The following is a 26,858-nucleotide window of genomic DNA, read 5'->3' as shown; positions in this document are numbered from 1 at the left end:
GCAATGGATACAGGTCTTACGGAAGCATTTTTGATAGAGAATTCTATATCAGTGGTTTACTTCAGGGGACATCAACTCAGATTTATATCATTTAAATTGTCAAACAATTACTTTGAATACGTCTAATTTGTTGATCCATTAACAACCCTAAACACCAGCCAACCCATCCCTGAACCCTAAATGCCCTTTCCACCCCTAAACTCCTCACATCCCTAAACCATGAAAGAAGCTCACTAACCCTATAAAGCACTATCCCTGAGCCTTAAAGACCCCTTGCCAATCCTAAACGGTACCCTTCCCTGAACTCTAAAAAAACTTTTTACATCTAAATCAGTGTTATCCAACCTGTAGCCGGAGAGCTACTGTATCTCTCAAGCTACCGCTGAGTAGCTCACCTGTGTGCAGCTCCCATCCTATTAAATTTGGAAGCTTTTGCTTGGTCGAATTTTTACACATATAAAAACATTTAAAATATCCAACACTAATAATAATAATAGCTCTCAGTACAGAAAATGTTGGAGACCCCTGGTCTTAACTCACCCCATTGTTAACCCTTAAAGCATAGCTAAGTCTAAACTCCACCCTCTACCCTAAAACTATTTCTGCCCATAAACTCCAACCATCCCTGGCCCCTAATACCCACCCCCACCCCTAAACTCCATCCATTTAAATACCCCTACAAATCTTTACACAGTTTTGAACTCTACATATCAGCCTTAACAACCCTCACTAACCCAATAGCCTACTCATTGTCAACCCAACAACACTAAACTCTACCCATCCCCGAACCTTAAAATTACCTCACCACCCCAAACCACTCATCAATGAACATTAAAAGCTCTTCAACCTCACCTTAACTCCACCTATTTCTGATCCCTACATTACCCTCATTCCTAAACATTAAAACTCAATTTTTATGCCTGAGCTCCACACATCCCTGACCCCTAAATGTATCTCTTAACATTTAAATATCACCCAGCCCACAACCCAGAAAACACTCATTTCCACTAAACTCCACCAAAGTTGAATGTAATTTAGTTTTATTTCCTTAAAATGATCTTTCCTTTAAAATTATTTATTCGTTCTCGATTTATTTGTGTATCTTTAAAATTGTCTCTACTTTGTTTTCCATAATTTGGTTTCCTACAATGTGTTTTCTCAGTTTTCATTTGTCCATCAATTCACACACATCCACCCATCACTAGATTAATGGTTTCACTGCATCATCTCCTGTGCATGACAAACTGCCTTGAAGATGCACATGCTATTCTGTATATGCTGACGGTTGTGATATCTTTGCTGAATAGTAACATTAACAAACCTGTCCATAAATAAATAAAATAAGGCCCAGTTAGCTTCTTATCTGAAGTAAGTTTGGGGTGCTGCAGCGTCAGGTGTAGCTGTGACATAGCGTTTTGGGAGAAGTGCCTGCATTGTGGGGGCAACATTGTGAGAAGCGGGACTTTGCTGCGAGAACTTTGCCCGAATCTGCAGCGGGAGAGACGTGCTTTGTCAGCGCGCGGACTACCACTCCCAGGAGCAATCTCATCATCCACACCTACAGCGGGGGCTTGAGCACCGCCCCCCTGTCGACGCCTCTATATACACCTCGCCGCACCCGCTTTGCGGGTGCCGCAACGTCAGGTGTAGCTGTGACATAGAGTTTTGGGAGAAGTGCTTGCATTGTGGGGGCTACATTGTGAGAAGCGGGACTTTGCTGCGAGAACTTTGCCCGAATCTGCAGCGGGAGAGATGGGCTTTGTCAGCGTGCGGACTACCACTCCCAGGAGCAATCTCGTCACCCACACTTACAGCGGGGCTTGAGCACCGCCCCCCTGTTGACGCCTCTATATACACCTCGCCGCACCCGCTTCGCGGGTGTCGCAGCGTCAGGTGTAGCTGTGACATAGCGTTTTGGGAGAAGTGCCTGCATTGTGGGGGTTACATTGTGAGAAGCGGGACTTTGCTGCAAGAACTTTGCCCGAATCTGCAGTGGGTGACGCGCTTTGTCAGCGCGCGGACTACCACTTCCAGGAGCAATCTCGTCACCCACACCTACAGTGGGAGCTTAAGCACCGCCCCCCTACCGACAATATTTACCTCGCGACACATACCGCTGCGCGGGAGCACGTGGGAGCATCTCGGGAGAAGCCCGGGACAAGGGCGGGGCTGTCTGTGGCCGTCCGACCCCGTCCGAGGCCGGGCCGGGCCATACCTCCTGGCCCCACTAATTCGGACGTAAAGTAAGAGACTTCCCCCTTGTCCTGTGGGCTATATTAACACTACTCTTTCTGCACAAATTATTTCATACATTACAAGCTCCCGGGACACTTTGATAACGTTATGTCTAAAGGCCTCAAGTACATTAAGGAACTCTCTGGCGGGCGGGACCTTTAGAGGGACTATAGATCACTTTCTAACGAAGGCTGACAATAAGCTAGATCATGAGATCGCAGCCGCAGAACACCGTTTGTCGCCAGAACTCCACTCTAACAAGCGTTCGTCCTTGGGCTCCATTCAAAGTGAAATATCACCGCCCACACAACTCACAGGTAACAACATCTTAAACGATCCGGGGATCCCCCTACTCCTACAGGACCCCCCGATAACATTACATCCCTCTAAGGGGGGAGTTACCGATACGGTAAATTTGGATTCCACCTTAGACTCCACACAAGAGGAGTCCCCCTCCCTGCTGGCAATTACCTCCAAAGTAGGGAACAAGAACACTCAGGAGGAGCCGTTATATCCACCACAGGGGCCTTCATCTAAGAGAAAGCGGCCTGGGGATAGCCATAGGGGTAGGCGTGCAAAGATATTTAGACCCCGGACAAGTCCCTTTAAGAAGAAAGCTATTTCTGCCCTATACCCTACACACAAGACCGTACCCCCCGCTCTTAATCCCAACGAAGCGGTACTGGGTGGTATGGAACAACTAGTAAGATCTCTCGTACTACCACTCATAGAGAGAGTCAGGAGGCTGGGCGAACAAATGTCCCTAATATTGGAAGCAACCCATCCAAACGGTGAGGCCTTAAATAAATTAACACCACATATCTCACCAAGTGCATCGTGTGGCTCACCAGTCACAGTAACAGATACTATAGGGGAACCTCCATCATCTACACTTAACGTAATGCCAGCACCTGCTAACAAAGAGCACCCCCAAAGTCATCCAGGGAAGGCGGGATTAGGGGGTACTATAAACGTCCCCAAAATTAATAATATAGCATCAAGGATGGCATGTCCCCCAGCTAAGGACTCCAACAGTGCTGGGCCACACATAGATTTACCGCCAGAGGAAGCCCCCTACGTCATTATCCTCACTGGGGTCCCAGAGCTGTGAGAAGGGAGGACAGAAGGCGATACAGATCTTATAAATAAAGTCATTCTTTGGCTACATAACAATAGACCCCTGCCCCCTAACATCAACGGGGAAATAGCCTTTGTGAGAAGATTAGCTTAGGTGGGGCTCAGACCCAAAGATATTCAGGGGGATGTTGTAACCATCAACTTCAGGGATCGGAGGGTGGTCACACATATTGTCGATTGGTATCTGGACAGAGTAGAGGGTGGCATAACTACCCGTGACCTGAGTTACTTTTACCCTCAATCTCTAATGGCCGCTCCGAACTCTATACCTACCATCGCCCCTGTGTTACTTCCCAAATTCTTAACTATAACTCCAGAGCTCATACTTTCAGACTACTTTATTCTAGGGCTCCCAAACATCAACCATGGCCTTGTATAGATAGGCCTCCATTCCAACACTACGGCAGACATCAGCCAGCTTTTAACCAATTATAGTGTATCCCTTTGGGGAACCGCTTTGAGTCCCTGGCAGGGTTAGACGACTTAGACTGACAGAAGATAGCTGCCCAGGAGGGGAGATGCAAACCCAATCCTTTAAGCCCTCTCTACATCAAATTAGTGCCCAGAGCAACTTACCCCCAGTTGGAGTTTCTAACACAATTATACACAGGGAACAAATGGACCAGGGGGTCCCAGACCACATGGCCAAGAAGAAAATAGTTAAACCATCGTTGGACTTCAGGGTACAAACTGATTGCCAACCTAGGACAGTCTCATCTTCCCCTAGGGCCGCGGCAGACAGTGAACCAGCTGAAAACACCATCCCCAAGTCGACAAATCTTATCCACAAAATTCTCTCTTGGAATGTGGCGGGCCTGGTAACAAAGTGTGCCAACAACCATGGCTCGACCTAGTTGTCAAGTACAATATTCTGTGCTTCCAGGAAACTTGGGCATTAGATGCAGTTCATTTACTTTGGTTCCAGACTTTCCATACACCCGCATTAATATGCTCCCATGGAAGAAACAAAGGAGGTTTATGTATGTATGTCTCCACCACGAGTGGGATCAAAGTATTATGGCATTCATCCACTGATCATTATCAGATTCTCACTCTAAGGTGGGGTAATGCCAAGACCATGATTTTAGTCAATTTTTATAACAACGTGCCTTTAAACACTCTGGAAAATGTCATCAATAAATTGATGCATAGCGTCACTACTATAAAGGACCAGACAGGAGGTGAGACGTTTTTGACTTGGGTTGGTGACTTCAACTGTACTGTCTGTCCTAATAGTCCAAAGGGCATCTGTGGCCTAGGCGAGCTTAAGGACGACAACCCGGCCCATTTCACCAACTCCAACCTGGGTGACATACTGAACAATATGATCTTTCATATTAACTTATCTTATATTAATGAGTTATGCTCCCCACCCATCCAGTTCCAGCAAACTTTCCATGGGAGGGGGTGCAACTCAATAATAGATTTTACTCTTTTCTCTAAAAGCAACGCCAGGCTTGTAACATTTTGGGAAACACTGGATGTCATCTATGGCAACCACTACCCGATCTCCTTTTTGTGTAAAACTGATGGGCACGAACAAACCCGGGGGGATAAATTCTCATATCAACCGGTGATCAACTTAGCAAGAAGAAACTGATATTCCATTAAATGGGATAAGGTGGACCAGGTGGGATTGCTAAAAATAAAAAACCTAGTATTAACATCTATGGAAGAAATTGATATCTGTCTGTCTCTCACACAAGAGCCACACAAAATCCTGGACTCTTTTTTAAAAATTCAAGTAGAATTAAAAAAAGCTCCTGACTAGGCACTACTGCCCAGAATCCAACCGTCCAAATGGTTGGTTCGACAACAACTGTACTAAAGCACTTAAAGTCTTAAAAAAGGCACTTCCTGCCTCCCCGAGATCCTCAATGGAGATCTGCGGAGCCAGAAAGCTATATCATACAGCTGTTAAAACTAGGAAAAAATCTCTGAAGTTAGAGGCCTGGTCGGCGTTGACTACTGCATCAAAAAGCAGGGATACCAACACTTTTTGGAAGGCGGTCAATGCCCCCTACTTGCAGAACAAAGAGACAGATGTGATGGATGTTACTATTAATGGGGAAACCTGGGTCCCTCATTTCCAACATCTCTATGACAATGAAAACTCTTCTGACCCCGCAACCCCCATATCCGTAACTATGCCAGAGTATCATGATAACAACCCCCTGAGTGCATTCCCGCTGGGCATTATCTTTACTTGAGAAGAGGTCATAGCGGCACTTAAAGAAAGCCCCTCAGGCAAAGCTCCTGGCCGGATGGAGTCCCAATAGATGTTTTTAAAAACAAGATCAATCAATGGGCTCCTATGTTAACCAACGTTATGAATAGTGCAAATTTCCATGGGTTTTTACCGACTTGGACTGATGCCATAGTTGTTCCCATTTTTAAAAAAGGAGACAGGAACGACCCTACCTGCTACCGGCCAATCTCGCTCCTAGATGCCCTAATGAAGGTAGCAGGCCGCATAATTTTAAATCGTATTCAATCATGGGCATACGAGGGTGACATCATTTCTAGCCTCCAGTTTGGATTCAGAACAGGCAAGGGTACAGTAGAGCAGGGATTGAACCTGTCCCTTGTAATATCAAAGTATACTCAGGCCAAGAAGGGTAACCTTTTTATTACCTTCGTGGACCTGAGTTCGGCCTTTGGTTGTGTGGACCACAACACCCTATGGTCCACCCTGTCTGACCTGGGCATTGATGATCAAATTCTTGTATTTATCAGGGAACTCTACAGAGGAGCAGGCGCCCGGGTACGCTATGGTCGACTGGGTGAATGCTCGCCCAAGTTCCCCATTAGGAGGGGTGTGAGACAGGGGTGCATTTTAGCACCCCTACTCTTCACCCTATATATAAACTCTATTGGCAATCATCTTAAGGAGTCTCAGTATGACTATCCGTCAATCAGGGGGCAACCAGTGCCAATATTCCTATATGCAGATGATGCTGCCATTATGTCGCGAACCAGGCTCGGCCTACAGAGGGGTGTCTTGAAATTTTCCAACTATATGAAAGACAGGGGGTTAAAAGTCAACATCACAAAAACCTATACGATGTCCTGTGGGCATGGCTCCAAGAAAGTACCCTGTTCAATATTCCTTGAGGGTAGCAGGATTGAGAAAACTGACCAAATCTCCTTCCTTGGAATAAACTTTGACAGGAAAGGCACTTGGCACACTGCAGTTAGGGCTAGAAATGTAGCTTTCTCCCGGGCAATAGGAGCCGTAAATAACTTTGCAGCTAAACTAGGGGGCCGACCCGTGAAGGAATTGACCTTAATTTACAAGGCCAAATGTACTTCTACGGCCATATATGGATCAGGAATTTGGGGAATAGAAAATGCATCACCAATCCAATTAACTGAGAACCAGTATCTCAGACACCTGCTGGGGCCCTGAATCAACAGCAACCTACCTTACACATATAGAATTGGGCTTACCTTATATATTAGATGCCATTAAAATTGCGCCCATATTACTATGGCACAAGGTGTGGGTTACTCCTGAGACATTTTTAAACCGTAGTTTAATTTCTGATTGCCTAACCCTTGATGGAGTCAGCAACATTAAATGGCTGGCCTATGTTGAAGCCCTGATTACTGAGATTGGCCACCCGGAGTACTTTACAAGACCACCTAGTATGGAGGTGGTTGCAAGAAAGGCATTGAAAAAAATGGCACTGGACCATTTAGCCAACAAGAGATGGGCCTCTGAAAAACTTAAAAAGTCTGTCATGGACTTCCAGCAAATCACTGTTAACAAAGGGCCTGAATTGTATCTTGTAAGCAACTTAAATTGTTATTCTAAAATGTTACTAACCCGCTTAAGGTTTGGTACTTTTTTTCGCTTAATCACCTTCCCAGCCTGCAACAACTGGTCAAGGGAGAAGCTTACTTGCCCTTGTGATAATACCTCCGCTCAATCCAACATTCTTTTTTGCAAATTTTATATGGTACCTGGGGGGGGGGGGCAATTTTAAAATCTATCTTGAGGGCATGGGGTCACCGTACCTATAGCACCGCTTTTGTTAGGTCGCAACAGTTAGAAAATGATATTGTTGCACATGCTGTTTTCAGTTTTTTAAAATTATTGATCAAGTTCAGGAACTCAATGTAAAACTATGCAAATCAATTGTACTTTTAGATTCCCATGTACTTATAGGCACTAACTGATTTTTAATGTTGCTGATTGTAATAAATTGTATAACTTATAATTAATGTGTTAGCCACTTTTTGAAATGTATGCTTTTATGATCTCATTCGTGAAGTTCGAATAAAGCTTTTGAATTTGATTTGAAGTTTGGAGCTCCATTCCAGCATGCTCTACGTTGCCCTTTCAGACTTCTGATCTGCCAAGCAAATAAAAATAAAATATTCTAGTCCTATTTATGAGGTCGGGGAAAATTTTAAACCATGTTCAAGCATGAGTTTGAGAAGGTAACAGATGTCCAGCAATTTAGTAATTATCACAATCCATGCAATTTTCCATTTAAGCTGGTGTAATTCACCAAGGGAAGCAGTTCCAGTACATTCCAATAGAGGCAGGATTTGTTTTGAAAATACCAATACCGTATCTAATACAACAGTTTCCAGCAGAAGACCTGAAATATGATAGTAACACCCCTAGGGATATCAGAATTTACAGCTATAAAACCTGACTTTTACCCTACCTTGTAATCAGGAACTTTGCACGTTTACAGGGACATCACTGAGATGTGCAGTCCCAGTGACAGACACAGAACACTTGAAGAATCTAGATTAATAAAAATCTTTACAAACGTTCAGTAAAAATTATAGTATGTCCATTAACTTATAAAGTGCTTTCTCTAGGAATATTACATTGTCCTAATGAAAGCCACAAAAAGTTAACTCTTTGATCATATCACAACAGCTACAGTTGTTTTTATCAGCACAAAATTGCTTATAAAAAATACATACTTATATGTACTTAAAATTTGAAGATGTCATCTGTGACCTCATCAGTGATGTCACTGAATATATGACATGTTCTGGTCCAGGGAGGACCTGGCCTGGCAGTTCGGGCTGGACTGTTCCCATGCGGCACAGGGTCAAGACTGATTTTCATAGGGTTGTGTAAAAACTGAAATGGTGTGGCGTGCAAAAAAAGATTGACTTAACCCAGATCTGTGACTGGGGATGAATTTTTGATAATTCAGCATTCCATCCATCATCTGTTCTTTTTGTATTTGTCACCCTAAGTGGGAAGGGTACAGCCCGATGTGGGTCTTGTGCTCGCTACGCCACCAGATTCAAGCTAGCCTGGGTGATGAGGGATGTTACCCTGAAACCGTTCCCAGGATGTTTGTTTTTGGTCCAAGGAGGACCCGGCCTGGCAGTTCGAGCAGACCTGTTGCCATGGTCCACAGGGTTAAGCCTGATTTGCATATGGCTGGATCTAAACTGGAATGGCTTGGTGTGCAAAAAAAGATGGATTTAACCCAGGTCTGTGACTGGGGATGAATGTTTGATTAAGTCGGAATTCTGTTGATTATTTGTTCTTTTTGTATTTGTCACCCTAAATGGAAAGGGTATGCCCAGAAGTGGATCCCGTGCTCGCTCCACCACCAGATTCAAGCTAGCCTGGCTGACAAGGGTTGTTACCCCAAAACCGGTCACAAGATGTTTGTTTCTGGTCGAGGGAGGAGCTGGCCGTTCGGGCTGGACTGTTCCCATGGGGCACAGGGTCAAGACTGATTTGTATATGGCTGGGTATAAACTGGAATGGCATGGAATGCAAACAAACAATGGATTCAACCCAGATATGTGACTGGGGTGAATGTTTGAAAAGTTCAGCATTCCGTCCATAATCTGTTCTTTTTGCATGTGAGGTCGCGAGCAGTGTATTGCGGGGGCGTAAGTTACAGTTAGCCCAGGTAAATATAACTGCCAAATTTCACTGGTTTTGCATGAGTCCCTGTAACCCAGAGGTATTCAAACTTTTCCAGGTTGAGCCCCCCCAGCTGAATTCCCCCAGATGTTGGGCCCCCCACCACCCGACCGAAACCTCGGGAATCCGGCACACCACATGATAGACTGCAACGCGCACACCACGGGCCATATCCGGCAAACATTGCTCAACAGAACAAGAGTGCCTAGCAAACTGCAGGCCTGTGAGTGTGTGTGGCGAAACGACAGAGGCGTACCACACAGCTCAAAACACAATCCTCCAAGGCAAAGGAAGTCATCACAACCCTCCCCATCCATCATGTACACCTTGTCATCCACCAATTCCCCCACCATTCATTCCTTCCCTCCATCTGTGCCCCATCCACATCCAAACCCCTTCAACCACTTGCAAACCCATCCACCATCCATCCCTCCATCCATCATCTCACCCATCCTTCCCTCCATCCACCCCCTCACCCATCCATTCCTCATCCATCCATCCCTTCACCCAATTCATCCCCTCACCAATCCATCCACTCTTCCACCCATCCATCCACCCACTCATCCATCCAACCACTCACCCCTTCACCCAAGCTATCCTCCCACTCATCCATCCACTCCTTCATTCATTCATCCATCCACTCCTCCATTCATCCATCCACTCTTCCACCCATCCATCCACTCCTCCACCCATCCATCCACTCACTCATCCATCTAACCACCCACCCTCTCACCCATCCAGCCATCCCCCCACCCACTCATCCATCCACCCAGTCACTCATCCGTCCACCCACTCAACCCCCCACTCATCCATCCACCCACCCATCCATCCCTCCAGCTCCCCACCATCTCCCCACTCATGCATGCACTCTCTGATCCATCCATCTCCATGCTCCTCTCCTCACCCATCTATGCACACACCTGCCTATCCACTCTGCCAATCATTCATCCATGTCCTCACTCATCCATCCATCCTCCCCCTCTCTCTCCATTCCCCCACCCAGCCACCCATCCCTCCATCCACCCTTCACCCATCCACCCACTCATCCATCCACTCATCCACTCATGAATCCATCCATTGACCTCTCACCCACCCCTTTACTCCTCCATCCATCCCCCCGTCCATCCACCCTCCTCAATCACCCATCCATCCCCACATCCACCCCTTCACTCACCATGCATCCATTCATTCACCCCTTCATCCATCAATACATCAATCCATCCATCCATCACCTCTCTCATCCATCCACCCACCGACTCGTCCACCATTCACCCCCCATCGATCCATCCACCATTTCACTGATCCATCCATCCCTCCACCCATCCATCTACCCTTCCAACCATACACACATCCATCCACTCCCATCCATCCCTCCACTCATGCATCCATCCTCTCTCCCACGATCCATCCACCCCTTCACCCATCCATCCATCCCCTCACTCATCCATCCACCCCCCCACCCATACATCCACCATGTCACCCACACATCCACCATTCCACCCATACATCCACCACTCCACCCATACATCTATTCACCCACATGGCAACATAACGGACGTCTGGTGGCCGGCTCCACCAGACATCCCTCGCTCTCCCTCTAGCTGCCTCTGTCTCCCTCGCTCTCCTTATGTCTCCCTCGCTATGCCTCCCTCACTCTCCCTCTGTCTCCCTCCCTCTCCCTCACTCTGCCTTCCTTGCTCTCCCTCTGTCTGCCTGTCTCCCTCCCTCGCTCTCCCTCTCCCTCTGTCTGCCTGTCTCCCTCCCTCACTCTCCCTCTGTCTGCCTGTCTCCCTCCCTCGCTATCCCTCTGTCTGCCTGTCTCCCTCCCTCACTCTCCCTCGCTCTCCCTCTAGCTACCTCTGTCTCCCTCGCTCTCCCTATGTCTCCCTCGCTAGGCCTCCCTCGCTCTCCCTCTGTCTCCCTCGCTCTCCCTCACTCTGCCTCCCTCGCTCTCCCTCTGTCTGCCTGTCTCTCTCCCTCGCTCTCCCTCTGTCTGCATGTCTCCCTCCCTCACTCTCCCTCGCTCTCCCTGTCTGCCTCAGTCTCCCTCGCTCTCCCTCGCGCTGCCTCCCTCGCTCTGGCTCTGTCAGCCTCTGTCTCCCTCCCTCGCTCCCCCTCTGTCTGCCTGTCTCCCTCCCTCGCTCTCCCTCTGTCTATCTGTCTCTGTCTCCTTCCTCCCTCCCTCTCCCTCTTCATCTCACCATGCCTGTGTGTGCCCGGGCTGACACAGCTTCTGGGCACACACACACTCAGCCAGCCAGCCGCACCCGAGCACTTCACACCTCTTTAAGAGACCATTCGCATGCTAATGAGCTTTGTTCAGCTCTTAGGCCCCTGCAGCCCCACTCTGACGGAAATCGCCCGCCCTCACAGAGAGTCTCTACATCGCGCTGCCACAAGGACAAAGGAAGATCGGAGTGGAGCGCGCGCCCCCCCTGGGATGGTGCCGCCCCCCCCCCAGGGGGGCGCGCCCCACAGTTTGAAGAACCCTGCTGTAACCTTTGGTTTTTTAAGAGAATTCCTTAGGTTTTTAAATTTTATTTCCTAACTTTAACCTTTTAGATCGAGTGTTTGACTGAGTGCATGTGAGTCTCAGTGAGTGTGTGAGTGTGTGATTTTCTCAATGTGCGAGTGGGTCTGTGAGTCTGTGAGTGGGTCTGTGAGTGGATGTGTGAGTCTCTGAGTGGGTCTGTGAGTGGGTACATGAACGTCTCAGTGCTCTGTGACTGGGTGCATGACTGTCATAGCAAAAATGAATAAAAAACAAGAGCAGACGTCTATGCTTGTTTAGGAAAACGCCCTCAGGTGGCCAAGGCTTGGGGCATGTCCATTTATTTTACAATTAAAGGTGGGAGGTACAGAGGGCCCCTGTCCTTGGACATTTGTATGCCCTGGAGACCACCACATCCCTGGGGCTTATATTTATATGCATGGGGAATGCAGACCCCCAGGACCCAGAGACCACCACATTCCCAGGGATTTTATTTTAAAAAATTTTCCCTTATGCCCTGGCAAACAGCACCTCCACAGGGCTAAATAATTCCTTTAAAGTGGGAGAGGCGAGTAGGCCTGGCCACATATGGCCCCAGGGGCCCCCTTCCCTGGGGTTTGACCATACCCCAATGGGGAGGGGAGCCTTGCGGACCCCCTCCCCAGACCGATTTTAGCTCCTAGGATCCCATCCCCCAGGGCCCTGCCTTTCAAAATCTAGAACTTAAAAGAGTAAGGGGGCTGTTTGGCCAACCACCCTGGGCCAATTTTGGTCCGGGGTCCCCTTCTCCCAATGCCTGGCCTTTAAAAAAACTATTTTTTAATCGGGGGATTGGGGCCGTGCTGCCCCATCCTGAGCCGATTTCAGCCCAGAGTCCCCATTTCCCAGGTACAGCAATGATTAAATAGTGTAGAGGGGCCTGGTTATGAATCCTGGGTGCACCAAGGGCACCCAGTGTGCAATGGCCCACATGAGGAGCCTTAAGGACCCCGCAGCCCCAGCTAGCTGCCTGCCTCCTGCGGGAGCCGGCATTGATGCCACAAGCAGGGAGCTGCATTAAATAGCAGCTGCGTGCTTGCTGGAGCAGTGTATTCTTCCATTTTCTTTCACGCATATTCACATGCAAGGAAACAGATAAAAACCCTGCTTTCTGCAAGCAGGAGCTGTTTGACAGCTCACACTTGCAGAAAGTGGAGTTATGTTTGCTTGTGCTTGGTGGGAGCTGTCAGCTCCTACCTAGCCAAAGCATACAGCTATCTCCCATGGGTGAGCACCTCAGGGGGTAGCAGGAGCCAGCCCTGCCACCTCCCTGGGGCTGTATGTATGAACAAAAAGGGAGTAACATGGACCCCCCTGCAGCCCCAGGAGCAGCCACCTCCCTGGGTAATGCATGAGGCTGCATGGACCCCCAACAGCCCCGGAGGCTGACATCTCCCAGGGCTTTATCAAACATAAATGTGGGGGGGGGCATGTGACCTCCCCTGTGGCCCAGGGGACTGCCACCTCACCAGGGCTTTATGTATGAACTAAGCGGGGGCACGTGTACACCCCTGCTGCCCTGAGAGCTGCCACCTCCATGGGGCTATACATTTGAATAATGCAGGGGGCTGCACAAACCCCCCCCCCACAGCTCTGGGGACCACCACTTCCCTCAAATAATATAATGGAGGGGTCAGTCACGGACCCCTCACCCCGGGGACATCCACCTCCCTGGGCCTAAAGTAATGATTGTTAGGGGCCTGCTTCTAGAGCCAAACATTGCCGTGGGGGTCATCACCCCTCAGGTCTGGCTCCTGCTTTGCCCCGGGGTTCCCACTCCTAGGACAGAGCTGTTTGCTATGGCTTGGACTGAGTTTTACATCTCCCACCAAGCCACAGAAAACTATGCTCACTCTTGCAAGCAAGAGCACAGAAAATGCTCTTGCTTGCTGAAAGCGAGGACAATTACTTTGACTGAGAGGGCGCTGCATGTTAAGCAGCTACCTCTGTGTAAAAGCAATGGCAGCTCCTGCAGGAGGCAGGAACGTGGTAGAGACCGCATGGGCCTTGAGGCTCCCCCACAGTACCCAACATTGCTAAGTGGGTGCACTGGTTTGGACCAGGGCATCCACACTAGACGCCGGGACCTGGAGATGGGAGCCCCAGGGCAAAAACCAGCCCAGGAGGGGGACGCATGGCACCCCTCCCTTGAAGTTAATTACATTTTTTTTTAAAAAGGCCAGTCCCTGGGGATAGGGTCCCCAGGGCTGAAATTGGCCTGGGGTGAGGGAGCGGGCAGCCCCCAGTCCCATTTAGAAAATGCCTCACCCTGGGGGGTGGGGTCTGTGGGCCAAATTGGCCCAGGAAAGGGGAGACAATCAACCTCCTATCCTAAAATTAAAATTTTTAAAAATTATAGACAGCTGACTGGCAAATCCCAGGAGCTCCGCACCCTTTCTACAAGACTCTGCAAATGCGCCTCCTGGTGCACTACTGGTTGGGGGATGAAGTCCTCTTGCCTGCCGAGAGTCCATGAGTGCCAACAAGTCTTCCTGTTACCTCCAGTAAGTCCCACACAGCAGGACTAGTGAGAGGTCTTCAGAGGTCACCCTCCCCCTTTCTCATTCACTCTGCAAATGTGCCTCCTTGTGCACTGATGTCTAGGGGATGAAGTTCCCTTGGAAGCTTAGGGTCAACGGGAGCCAACAAACCCTGCTGCTACCTCCAGTAAGTCCCATGAAGTGCAATTGCTGAGAGGACATCCAAGGCCACTCCCCCTTTCTCCACTAATCTGCAAACTCAGCTCCTGGCATAATGCTGGCTGGGGGATGAAGTCCCCATGGCTGCTGAGGGTCATTGGGGCCAACATCCCCTCCTTTTACCTCCAGTAAGTCCCTCATAGCAGGATTGCTGAGAGATTGTCATAGGCCACGCCCCCTTTCTCAACCCCTCCTCATATGGGCCTCCTGGCACACTGCATGTGGGGTGATGAAGTGCCATTTGATGCTGATTTTGACCTGGGTACCCCATCCCAGGGGGCCTTTTCACACTACTGGGTGCCCCGGTCCCACCCAGGGCATCCTGTTTCTCATGATGAGGACAGCAGGGGGAGCCTGAAGGCCCCCACAGTCCTTGCCGGCTCCCAGTATCCTGCAGGAGCTGGCATTGCTTTTGGACAGAGGGAGCTGCTGAACATGTAGCTTCCTCTGTCCAAAAACAATTCTGCTCCACTTTTAGTCAGTGAGAGTATTTTTTCTGCTCTTGCTTACTAGAAGTGGAGCAGCATTTGCTATGGCTTGGCTGGAATAGTAATACTCTCGTCAAGCCATAGCAAAATGCAGTGTCCGGGGTGGGCCCCCGAGACAATGCAGGAGCCGACTGGGGGGGGGGGAGGGGGCACGCCTCCAGGGTCATGCTGGCTTCACGCCGCCCCCTCCTTTCTTTCTTTTTTCCCCAGGAAGGTGATGGTCCCAACGGCTGTAGGTGGGGCATGTGGTCCCCACATTTTCTCAAACTAAAGCTCCGGGAAATGGCGGACCCCCACAATGATTTAAAATAAAGCCCCAGGGAGGTGGTGGTTCCCAGGACTGAGGGGGTTCAGAGAGCCCCCCCCCCTATTTAGAAAGACATAAGCCCTGGGGAAGTGGTGGTCCCCAGGGCAGGGGGAAGGCCATACAGGTCTCCCCGCATTACTATTTAAAGAGGCCATGGGTGAGGTGGTGGTCCCCGGGGCATAATAAGCCCAAGAGGGGCTTTCTGCATAATGCCACTGGGACTTGGTCCACCTGGGGGCTGTTAACAAAGTGCAGGAGCCCGCACTTTGCTATTTTTTTAATTTTCAGCGGGAATCACAGATCCACTGAGATTCCAGCTCATTTTTAAAAAAAAGTTAAAAAAAAAGCTTTTTGGGCCTTGCGGGGTCCCTGTCGTATCAACCGAGTGACAACTTAGATGGCTGCCTGGTTTCAACTGTTGAGGAAACGGGTGACCTTTGCGCCCCCCTGCTGTTGCACTGCTATAGTGAGGATACTGTCCTCTTTAGGTAAGCATGGTTCAACATTTTTAACCAGGTAATACAAAGTAATCTGTAGTAATCCACAACATTTTTAGTCAATTATTAAAAATCCATCTTTTTTATTATCACTCCGGAGACAGCGATACTAACTTAAAATATTTTATTTTATTTTGCATTTTCAAATGTCTATTGCTGCCATACAAGCTTGAACAAAGACACATGCTTATAACATTCCATTAAGCCGGCATTGTCACAACAACCCAATGCATTTCGAACAGTTAAAGTTCCTTCTCAGGGGTACTGAAAGTCAATCAGAAAGAACTGCATGAGCAAACAATACAATACATTTAGTGCATAAGCTAAATCATAACGACTGCAGCAACAACCCTGAACCCTCAACGTAACAACCTTTAATATTCACTGTGAAAACAAAAAAGTTCATTTAGCGCAGGAAACTCTGGAGGCACACTTGGTGGTGTACTGTTCCTCTGGACTGTCAGTACCTTGGGGAACTGACTTCCACAGTCAACAACATGCCAGGAGGCAGAGGTGCAGCTTCTTGCCACAAGGGTGCATGGCCTCCAGTATTAGGAAGATGGTGCCTTATATCATCAGCCATCGTGTGTTTTAAAATGTTTGTTCTTTGAAACTTCACTTGATTGGTTGTTTTGAACAGTTCCTGTTTTAGTTATTTATTAAATTGGTAGAAATGAGCAGAAAGAGGCAGAATAAAAGTCAGAAATGAGCAGAAAGAGCAGAATAAGGGTTAGCAACAAGCTGAAAGAGGCAGAATAAAGGTCAGAAATGAGCAGATAGAGGCAGAATAAAGGTCAGCAATGAGCAGAAAAAGCTAAGATAAAGGTGAGATATGAGTAGAAAGAGGCAAATTAAAAGTCAGCCATGAGCCAAAAGTGGAAAAAATAAGGTCAGAAACAAGCAGAAGGATCCAAAATAGCAGTCGGAAAATTTACAGCAAGAAGCAGAATAATAGTCAGAAACGAGCAGAAGGAAGCAAAATAAAAGTTAAGAAACGAGCAGAAAGAGGCAAAGAAAAAGGGCAGAAACTAGCAGAAAGAGGGAAAATAAAGGTAAAAAATGAACAGAAAGAGGGAAAAGAGAGATAAGCATTGAGCAGAAGGATGAAAAATAGAGGTGAGAAATCTACAGAAATAGGCAAAATAAAGGTCAGAAGTGAGGAGAAAAAGTAAAAAATTAGCAGAACCCACTCAGGCACTCCTGCACCCACTCACAGAACAACTGAGACACTTTCACAGCCACTCACAGACCCATTCAGACACTTGAGCTCCCAATCACAGACCCAGAAAGACATTCATGCACCCAGTTACTGAATTTACTGAATCACTCATACTCTCTCACCCAATCACAGACCTACTCAGAGACTCCAGCACCAACTCACAGATTCTCACACACCCACTCACAGACCTACTTAGAGACTCATGCATCGACTCAGACCTCTTAACCTCTGTTAGCTAGGGCACAGAGCAAACTGGCTTAAATTAGGAAAATCAGGAAAATATTTAACAGTAACAAAACAGTTCAACAATTAAACCTCATCATAATAGATATCCCACAACTAATTAAGAAAAAGTTGATAAAAAGTTAATGATTATTGTGACAACAACCCGACAAAAATCCAATAAGGGGAACAGGAGTTATTCATTTTTATAGGCAAAAGATATAGCAAAAGGTAGAACAAAAAATAGCAGACAGTATTTGCAGTATTGCAGGTGACCAGGACCTATGCATTATTTTGAGGCAACTTTGATGGGGTGAGGTTCAGATACACCAAGGCAGTTCCTCCCTTACCGTTTGATTTAGTATCTGAAATGAATTCGAAATTCTTTAGCTGGAAAAGGTTGCAGTCTTCATCTGCTGAAGTCCTCTCACAGGCAGATAAAGAGAAAATCAAATGCCACAGCCAATGAAGTCCTTGAAACTGGAGGGTACGTTTGGCCCCTCTTGGTCCCTTCTAGGGTTTCGAGGGCTTATGAGCCAGGACTAACTCCAGCAGAGGCCAGCAGTAGGATCCAGTCCTGTTCCAGTGGGTACTGGTCTGCCAGGACCTCCATGAAAAAGGCCTCTTGCAGCTGTTTGTGCTCCTAAAGTCACAACTGGTGGTTAACTAACTGACCCTTGGAGTTCACTTCTTAGTCCTGGTTACATATTAGAGAAGGCCCAGCCCTTCAAGTCTCCACACTGGTCTCAAACAGCAAATCCTGTCATCTTGTGTTCTTCTGCAGGTCTAGAGAGTTGGTGAGGTGCCACTTCTGTGGAAATAACTAGGTAGTGCTTGGAAGTGACTCCTGGACACTTCCTAAGCAATAATATAAAAGTTCCCACTACTAACCATTCCAATTTTAAAGCAAATCCTGTTTTTCTTACTGCAAGCTATCTCACAGTACACTATTCTGAATTGAATCTATAAAACTAGTATCTTTTTGCCCCTGGTAGCAGCTTGTGTATTGGGAAAGGAACATTCATCCCCTCCTAGCTACACCAAACTGGTTTTGGGTCTAACAATCTAGTGACAGATAGCTTAAGGAACAAAATGCTTCTGTATCTCAGGTTTTATTTCATTCTTAAGTATGAATGCACAGACTTCACGCTGGTCCCTTTCCAAGTAATTAAGGTCCTAGACCCTTCTACCTACCTGGCTGATATCTGTACTATAACCCAGATTCAGGTCTTCCTGTGAGAACGCCTGAGCTATTGTTTCTGTTCTGGGAGCAGTTATCATGCCTGATGTATAGAAAGCACTGGCAGGGCCATCTAGTTTGATTACTAAGGGGCCCAATAGTATGTTGGGCGGATCGGCACCACCCGCAAGGCAGTGGCGAACTCACTGACATTTCCTCCCACCTGTGGGGGGACCCCGGCGGACGGAAAAACCGTTCGCCGGTTTTCCGCCCAGTTGATGAGTCGACTGGGCGGAAAAGCTGTTAATATGGTGGTGGTGTCTGGTAGACACCGCCATCCACATTAAGATACATGTGGGGTTATGCCTTTCCGTGGCGGCGTTGGGCATGCAGTCTTCAACATTGGGGGCCTGTCACGCCTGCCGCAATGTTAGAAATACGAGATGCGCCTGCCAGTGTGGCAGGCGCATCCTAATGGTATGTGCTGGGCAGCCGCATGCATTGTGGGCGGTCCCATTTCCCAGGGGTATGGCGGGTGGACAAAGCCCGCCCGCCATGCTAAGGACCCTCTAAGTATTTTCCCTAAATACTAATTCAAAATCCAACTTCATCATTGAATTAGATTTTTAATAAACATTAAAAAGTGTTTGAAATATTTGAATAGTGTGTCCCAAACAGGAGATAGCAGGGTAATGATTTTATTATGAACTCAAGAACAGCCACAGCCCTTTACAGTGGAAATAAAGTTTTGGAGCTAGTCATTATGGGTAGATGCTAACAGTAAACTTTTACATGTATAACTTTTAAAAGCTAGACCCCCTACCTTGTGGGCTTCAAATACTACCTACGGGTAGCTTATTTAATATTTCAAAGCAGTGTTCTTTCCTGTAAAAAAGGCTTCTTTTGACAGGTTTGCCTTCAGTTTTAAAAGCTGCAGTAGTGAGGCTACACGGGCAGGCCTGAAACAATGCTTTCTTTGTCAGTCTAGAAGATGGAACATCAAGTGCTGTATTAAACATGTCATTGATGCATTTTACTACAGCATGTATTAGGTTCTTAGTGTGAAGTTAAATAGGTAATTTGCAAAGTAGCCAAATTTGCCATGTTTTAGGGGCTAGAGTAAATAAACTGGATAATGGACAGCAATACCCATTTTGCAGAGTTTAAAAATCAGCAATACAAGTCAGCACAGAGGTGACATGCAAAAAGAGGACATTTTTGTTACACTGTCCTATGGTTATAAAAATATCCACTCATTGGAAAAATGTAGGTCACTGTATTCTGGTACCATCCCAGCTGTTGCTGCAGAGGTGGAACCAAATAATAAACTTGGAGTGAATATTTATGTAATGAAAGTAACAAAATAAATTATTTAAACAAGTAAAGAAATTTACAATAATAAACTGCAAATGAAAACCTTTTGGATGAAGGTGCTCAGACTAGACTAATTTGCCGCATTAGAACTATTAAAAGCAAACAGCCTTACAGTGCCAATACACACTGTCACAAAATGGATTCAGATTGCTAAAAATGACTCAAAATACTTTGTTGTTATAGAAAGGTATGCACCAAAACAAGAACCTATAATTTTGTCTTGCACTTCTAAAATGTGTGCACTTGAGCTTCCTGTTGTGTTCAGGCTTTACTCCATCTCTGGCATTATTAATTTATATTGAAATTTGGCATAATCCTAAATACTGACCTGCAGTCACCATCAATAACGTCCATAAACAAGAATCAGTTTTGGTCTATTTCTATGGTGCTGAGTATGTTTTTAACCCATTATTATAATAATAACCTGTTTGCATATCCCACTTAATACCTCAATATTACCATTTCTAGGTACTGTTAAATAATAGTTTCATATAATGTTCATTAATTTATGCACCCTGGTATGGTTACGGGCTGGCTTTCACTGCCCAGAATTGAATTATAATGTATATATAAACGTGATGGATGGAATGCTTGAGTTGAAACTCAGTCAGTGGTAACTACTCGGGCCACATTTCAGTCTATTGTTATTTTGCACACCAACCCACCTCAATTTGGACCCAGCCATATGGAAACCTTTCTTGACTCTGCACCCATTCAAACAGTCCATCCGAAACCTTTCTGAACTGGAACACAAGTAATCAAGGACCGATTTTGCCCTTATTAGGGCTCATCAGCCAGGTATAGCTTGGCTCCAGTGGAACAGGGTGTATGGGAACCATGGCTGCTCATGCCCACTTCACTTAGGGTGTCACACTGAAGTACACATAAAAGTTATGGAAGGAATTCTTGAATTAGTGTTAGACACTGGCAATTACATGGGCCTGTATTCCAGTCCATTGTTATTTTGTACACCATGCCAACTCAGGGGCGATTAGGATTGCGGTGATTCCGCATCCGCCGGGCCAGCGGAAGCCACCGCCGGCCCGGAGGATGCGGAATCACCGCTGCGGCCCTTCAAAACACCCACAGCCAGATTAGGATGGCAGTGGGATCAGCGGTGGACGGCAGATCCATCTGCCGCTGATCCGCGGGGTGTTGTCCGCAATGTGGTGGCGGTGCCTGAAAGACACCGCCAGCCAAATTACAATGTGGGTCAAAACATGCTTTTCCACGGCGGATTTACCGCCGTGGAAAAGCATGTGGAAAATAGCTTCGGGGGGGCCCTTGCGGGCCCCCAGGGTGTCGGGGGTGGGGGGTGCACATGGGGGGTACCTATGGTACCCCCCAGCATTTGCATGTACAAGGCGGCAGGCACCGCGTGGTGCCTGCCGTTTTGTGCATGCAAATGAAAAGAATGCATATTTAACCTTGCGGCGGGTGCTGCTTCAAGCAGCACCCATCGCAATGCAATGTTAAATATACAGGATGTGATCGCCAGGGTGGCGGTCACATCCTAATTCGCACGGAAGGACCGCTGATGACCCTGCGGACGGTCCCTCCACCTCTGGGGTGGCGGACGGACGCAGGTCCGTCCGCCATCCTAATTAGGCACTCAGTTTGGACTCAGTTATTTGCAAAACAGTCTTTCCTCTGCTCCAATGGGAAGAGTCCAGCCCGAACTGCCTGACCAGGTACTCCCTGAACGGGATCACAATCAACCCAGGACCGGTTTTGCCCTTATTAGGGCTCATCAGCCGGGTATAGCTTGGCTCCAAAGACACATTGTGCACGGAACCCACATCTGGGCATACCCATTCCACTTAGGTTGTCACACTAATTTTAGTAAAACTCTGCCATCCCATTGTTGCACTTGCTGCATGCCCAGTTCCTAATGTGAAAATCTTATATCAATGACAATGAGAAAGTAGTTGGTTTGATCAACAGTATAATCCTTCATCAGAATACTATTCTTGGGCTCCAAAAAGGAATTGTGTCCTTCAAGTAGTACATCCATAACAATATACAGGATCCACTGTACAAGCAAGGGCTTATACTTTTATTCCCTTTGCAGAACTAGATGTTTCACTTAATAAGAATTTATAGTAATTGAACTGGAAGATGAAAAGTTGCAACTTTGAGGTCAAGAATAACTGAAGTACTCTCTTCATCAAACTCAGGGAGCACAGTAGTGTCTCAGAGTCCAGGATGCATGTTGCAAATGTAGCAGCAACACCCACAAGTGCTACAACAAATACCATTCCTACACACGTCTAAAACGAAATCAACAACAACGGGAGCATCACTTCAACCAACCTCTCTGACAGGCTGGTTTAGTAACAGGATGTAAATCAAGCATAATGGTGCAGACAACTTGGAAAAAGCAAATGCCAATAACTATGACAATAGAAGATTATATGATTATATGAATCATATTGTTAAATTTTAATATAAATACATTTTAGTTATTTATGTTAAATGTAGGACAAAATAAAAAAATGCTACAACACTAATTCCTTAATTGTTAATTAAATGTTATTTTAACATTTTAAATTACATGTAAAATATTTTCTTGAAGTTTAAATTAAAAAATACATTCCCACTCGTAAAGAAATAAAAAACATTCTGCATAAAAAATATGTAATATATACAATTATTTTAAAGTAATTTACTTATATTTTAATACAATGTATTTTACAATGATTTATCAATTCAAAATCGGTAGTAAACATATTTTATAATTGAAATAATAAATATGCTTAATTTTTAGATTTTTTAAACATTAAATTATATTTATTTACATGCCTGACTATTTTAAATGATTGAATTTAATTTAACATAATTTGCTTTGGGGCTTTATTTTAAGTCCCAACCTCCGTTATTTTCTATGGAAGGGTAGTGCAGTGCCAGTGGTTGGTCATAGGTGCCGCTGAACTTACTCAAGCTCTGATCTGGAGCAATTTACTACTGTTTTGGAACTTTTTTTGGCTGTAGTAACTTTAGAAGTGCAATTTGTGAACTGCAATGGGCTTTTGTGAGTGGGTGGGAATCATTCGCTAAACTCCTACCTAACCTTCCCTAACCCACTCCTTACTCTTCCCTAAACCCTGCCCATTTGGAAGTAAGTATGCTACTTTTTCCACCCACTCCCTCTGGTCACTTCCACATTTACCACAAAGTAGTAAGTTTACATGTATGAGGATCTCTACCTAGAAAATATAGGAGAGGTGTAGGTGGAGATTTACACTCATAGGTTTGTGAACAGCATTTTGTAGTACCTTGGTAGTAGTATGGTCCTAATAATGGAGTTTGAGACTAGGCCCCTCTGAGCAAATTTTCAGTTGACCAGGTGTAATAGTCGTGGTAAAAAAAAACCAGTCTCTCTCCGTGAAACATAGAGAAACAGATCCTATGGCTGACATTCATGAATATGATGATCAACTCTAATTTTCTGGAATAAAACCCAATACCCTAATAGTTCAACTGAAATATTTGCTGTAACAAAGCAAAAAATGAAGAAAATTCATTTTTATTTGTTGTTTGCTATTTCAAAAATGTGAATCACTTTAATCCCTTTAATGGGATTACTGTGCAATACAGAGACAGCCAGCCAAGTAGCATACTGACGTTTTGACCATTTAACTGAGTGGTGAGGCAACAAAGAACCTTTGGATGAGCCATAGACTTTACAATGGATCCCTACATTTACTGAACCATCAAAATGAATCCATGCCTAAACTCAGTCCCACGCTTTGCTTGATGTAATCTTCATATGTTCGCACTTAGATTCAGCCCATTACATTGTATATTCATGTAATGAAGCACACATTTTTTTCAATTACCAATGCCTGCCACTTAGCATTCTTTAATATTTGTTTTACTACAGGTTGATAATTCAGCTCGTATGAATATATTTGTAGATGTTTGTTTTAGAAATAAATGATAGCTTGGTTTAAATGAATGTATTATTTAACATTTTGAAATTTCAACAAGCGTTTTTTTAGATATTCAACAGTGTTTCACATTGTTTAGTATTTGCTTCAAGCACCCTAGAAATCATTAATACACGTAATTCATTCAATTTATCAATATTTATTGTCAGATTGGATAATAAAAAACTCATCAACAAAAAAATCATGATAAAATTGATAAAAACTCTAATGATAATAATAACAACAATGACTTAAAAAGGAAAAACTGTAATACATGATTATAAGCAAAATATACAAACAGAAAGCAATGGACTGAATACCCTTGTTCAGTATTTTAGATCTTAAAAGCCATGCTGCATGCAAAGACTTTGGCACAGCAAAGACTACATAAATACTAGTAGCAGATTTGCATATTCTTAAAGCGTTGGTAAGATTGGATACCCTTAACGACCAACAAATGGGGAACAACACATCGGGTTCCAGGATTTGAATGGGCAGGACAGAAGAACAACACATTTCGGTTTTCGATGATGAACAACAGTACACAGAGCACAATCTAATTCAAATAGTCAACTATTTTTCAATATAATTATACGCATGTGAAAGTGTGTTAAAGCTCTTATATTAATTGTTGATTTTAATAATGTTCAACAAGCTCAAAGGAGTATTTAAAGTGTATGTATATTAGATTTTAGTAAAAGTCATGCATGTGGTTTCTTAGTGTGTATTCTTGAATGTTTCTATTGATGGTGAAAGGAGATATGGATCCTACCAACAAGAAGTGCTCATTTTAGCATCACAGGGCTGATCATTGCTTACCACCCACCATCCTCATGTAATGCATAGGTGGTTTGTGGGTTACAGTCCACTGGGTCCTCGGTCTCATGCTGGTGTATTGACTAAGACTGCACTGCAAGAAGGTTTTCTGAATTTTTTCAGAACACATACCAGGTTGTCAGTGAAGATTCAAAGGACTGTACTGCTATTGTATGTCACTTCTATGGGAAAACACACACATACATAAAAAGATACAACACTGGGAACTGGAAACTTGCATAATTATTGAATCCTAAATAAGTAGTCAAGTCACATATTGGGGGGCTTAGGTAAAATCGATATATTTAATATTTGGGTGATCATTCTGGATGAGCGCTTCCATATGTCCTTGGGAGTGTTACTTGATTGGCCTTCAATTTACATGCATACCAACATCTCTTGATTCTTCTGAGACCTTAAATCTAAGACTCAATTTATTTTCATTTTAATGTGCAACAGGTCAGTCTTATTGCAGAAAATAAAATCTACGTAACACACAATTTCAAGTAATTTGTGGAATTTCAGGTGGCACAAAATTGGGAATTATATGAACTTCTGCAGTGTATATAGAATTTATTCTAGGCCTACTCTTGTCTCCTTCTTTGTACTTCAACACTGGAGAATTCATTAGGATATATTGCCCTGAGATGCTTTATCATCCTTGTTAACCCAAAGGCATAGACAGTGGGTACCTCCTTTGCAGCACCTACTCATAAAAAGTGTTTGTCTTAAATATCCTTCTCTGGGCAGAGTTTTGTTTTGTTGTAATTGGTGCCCTCCAAAAGGTGGGTTTCTTTGTTCCAGAGGCTAAGGACCTGTTTTTTCAAAGATTGGGGTTTGTAGCAAATCAGATGTCTCTTTTTTTCTTTTTGTTATAGGAGGTTTTGTGCATCCTCAGTGGATCAACCAATAAACACAGTAATTCAAGATGACAAAGCTTTTGCTAGGTGTGTGGCTCTTGTGGAATCTCAGAAGAGCACAGTACCTTTTTGCAGTGCCTAGTTTGTAAAACAGAATAAGTGTCAGAGCTCTCATTAGGCCACTGCAGCTTGCACCACACATTGCCCCAGTCATGCTGCCAATGATTATGATAACACAAGTACATGGCACTCTACAAGAGTCACACTTTGGAATATTTCAGGCCTCTAAAGCTATAAAAATGGCTTGGGCATCAGGCATTAGTCAATGTTAATGTATATGGAATTAACAATTACCTGTTATTGCATTCATCTCTAAATTACCCAGACAGTGCCACTGTGTGGCAGACTGTCAAAAGTGCCAGTGTCGATATTTAAGTGCTGGTGCCGAGCACCAGAAACCATTGGCTCAAATTATGCACTGCCTTTCTGAGTTCCACAAATCCAAAAATAATTTCTGAAGACCCTGTGCATCCTTTTAAAAGTTGTGCTTTGTATGTAAATGAATTGTAATTGTGGTTTGAAAGTGGGGGTTATCTAATTTCAACTAAAAAGTTACATATATAGTATTACTTTTCAGTCTTTCATGCTTTAAACTGTCTAGGATTTGCAGCAGTGGGAACCAGTATTTTGAATCCAATGTATATTTTTTAGGATCTGTGAATCCCTACAGACTATTGCAATAGTTGGATTGGTTCTAGAGATTGTAATCCATATTCAAATAGTTTGTCACTTTCTTGCACAGATCATTGCACTCTTTGCCATGCTCTGCATGCATCAAAGGATGTTGTATAGTTTTTGTGCTGTACCAAACTTTTATGTACATGTGCAATGCTCCTGGACATGAAAATGAGAGGAGAAATTCAAAGCAACAAAGAGAAGATAGAAAAGAAGAACTGGAAGGTGTTTAGACTAGAAATTGCAAGTCGCCACCAGAATCAATTGTCAGAATCTTTTTCACAACTCCAGCGGGTACAAAAAGAAATATCTTTTATTTGCAAAATGAACACATTGTATAACAAGAAGCCCGAGAAGTGAGGCATGGCAAACTGAGGAAAACACAGCTTCAGAGCATCTTCAAATTACAAGAGGCTAAGGCTTGTCAGTAGCTCAATATTGAGAAGACGAAAGATGCAGAAGAGGTGAGTATATCTTCTTCAGGGGTGCAACATTGCATCCCTCCTTGAGAGAGGTTTCCTAGATACAGCCTGCAGAAGGAACAAGAAGCGATTGACCCAGCATTGCAACAGTGGGCTTGCATTTCTTGTTCTGTTAAAAGTCATATCTTGTGGAGAACCTAGTTAAATGGCATGCACAAATCCAGTGCCTCCTCATCAAAAGATGAGTTAAAGATATTGTTATCTGAATATTTTCCTGAGTGATCATTTTGT

The sequence above is a fragment of the Lissotriton vulgaris genome, chromosome 10 (assembly GCF_964263255.1).
Source record: "Lissotriton vulgaris chromosome 10, aLisVul1.2, whole genome shotgun sequence".
NCBI lineage: Eukaryota > Metazoa > Chordata > Amphibia > Caudata > Salamandridae > Lissotriton > Lissotriton vulgaris.
The sequence above is the reverse complement of the archived record's forward strand: the minus strand, read 5'-3'. Positions refer to the sequence as shown.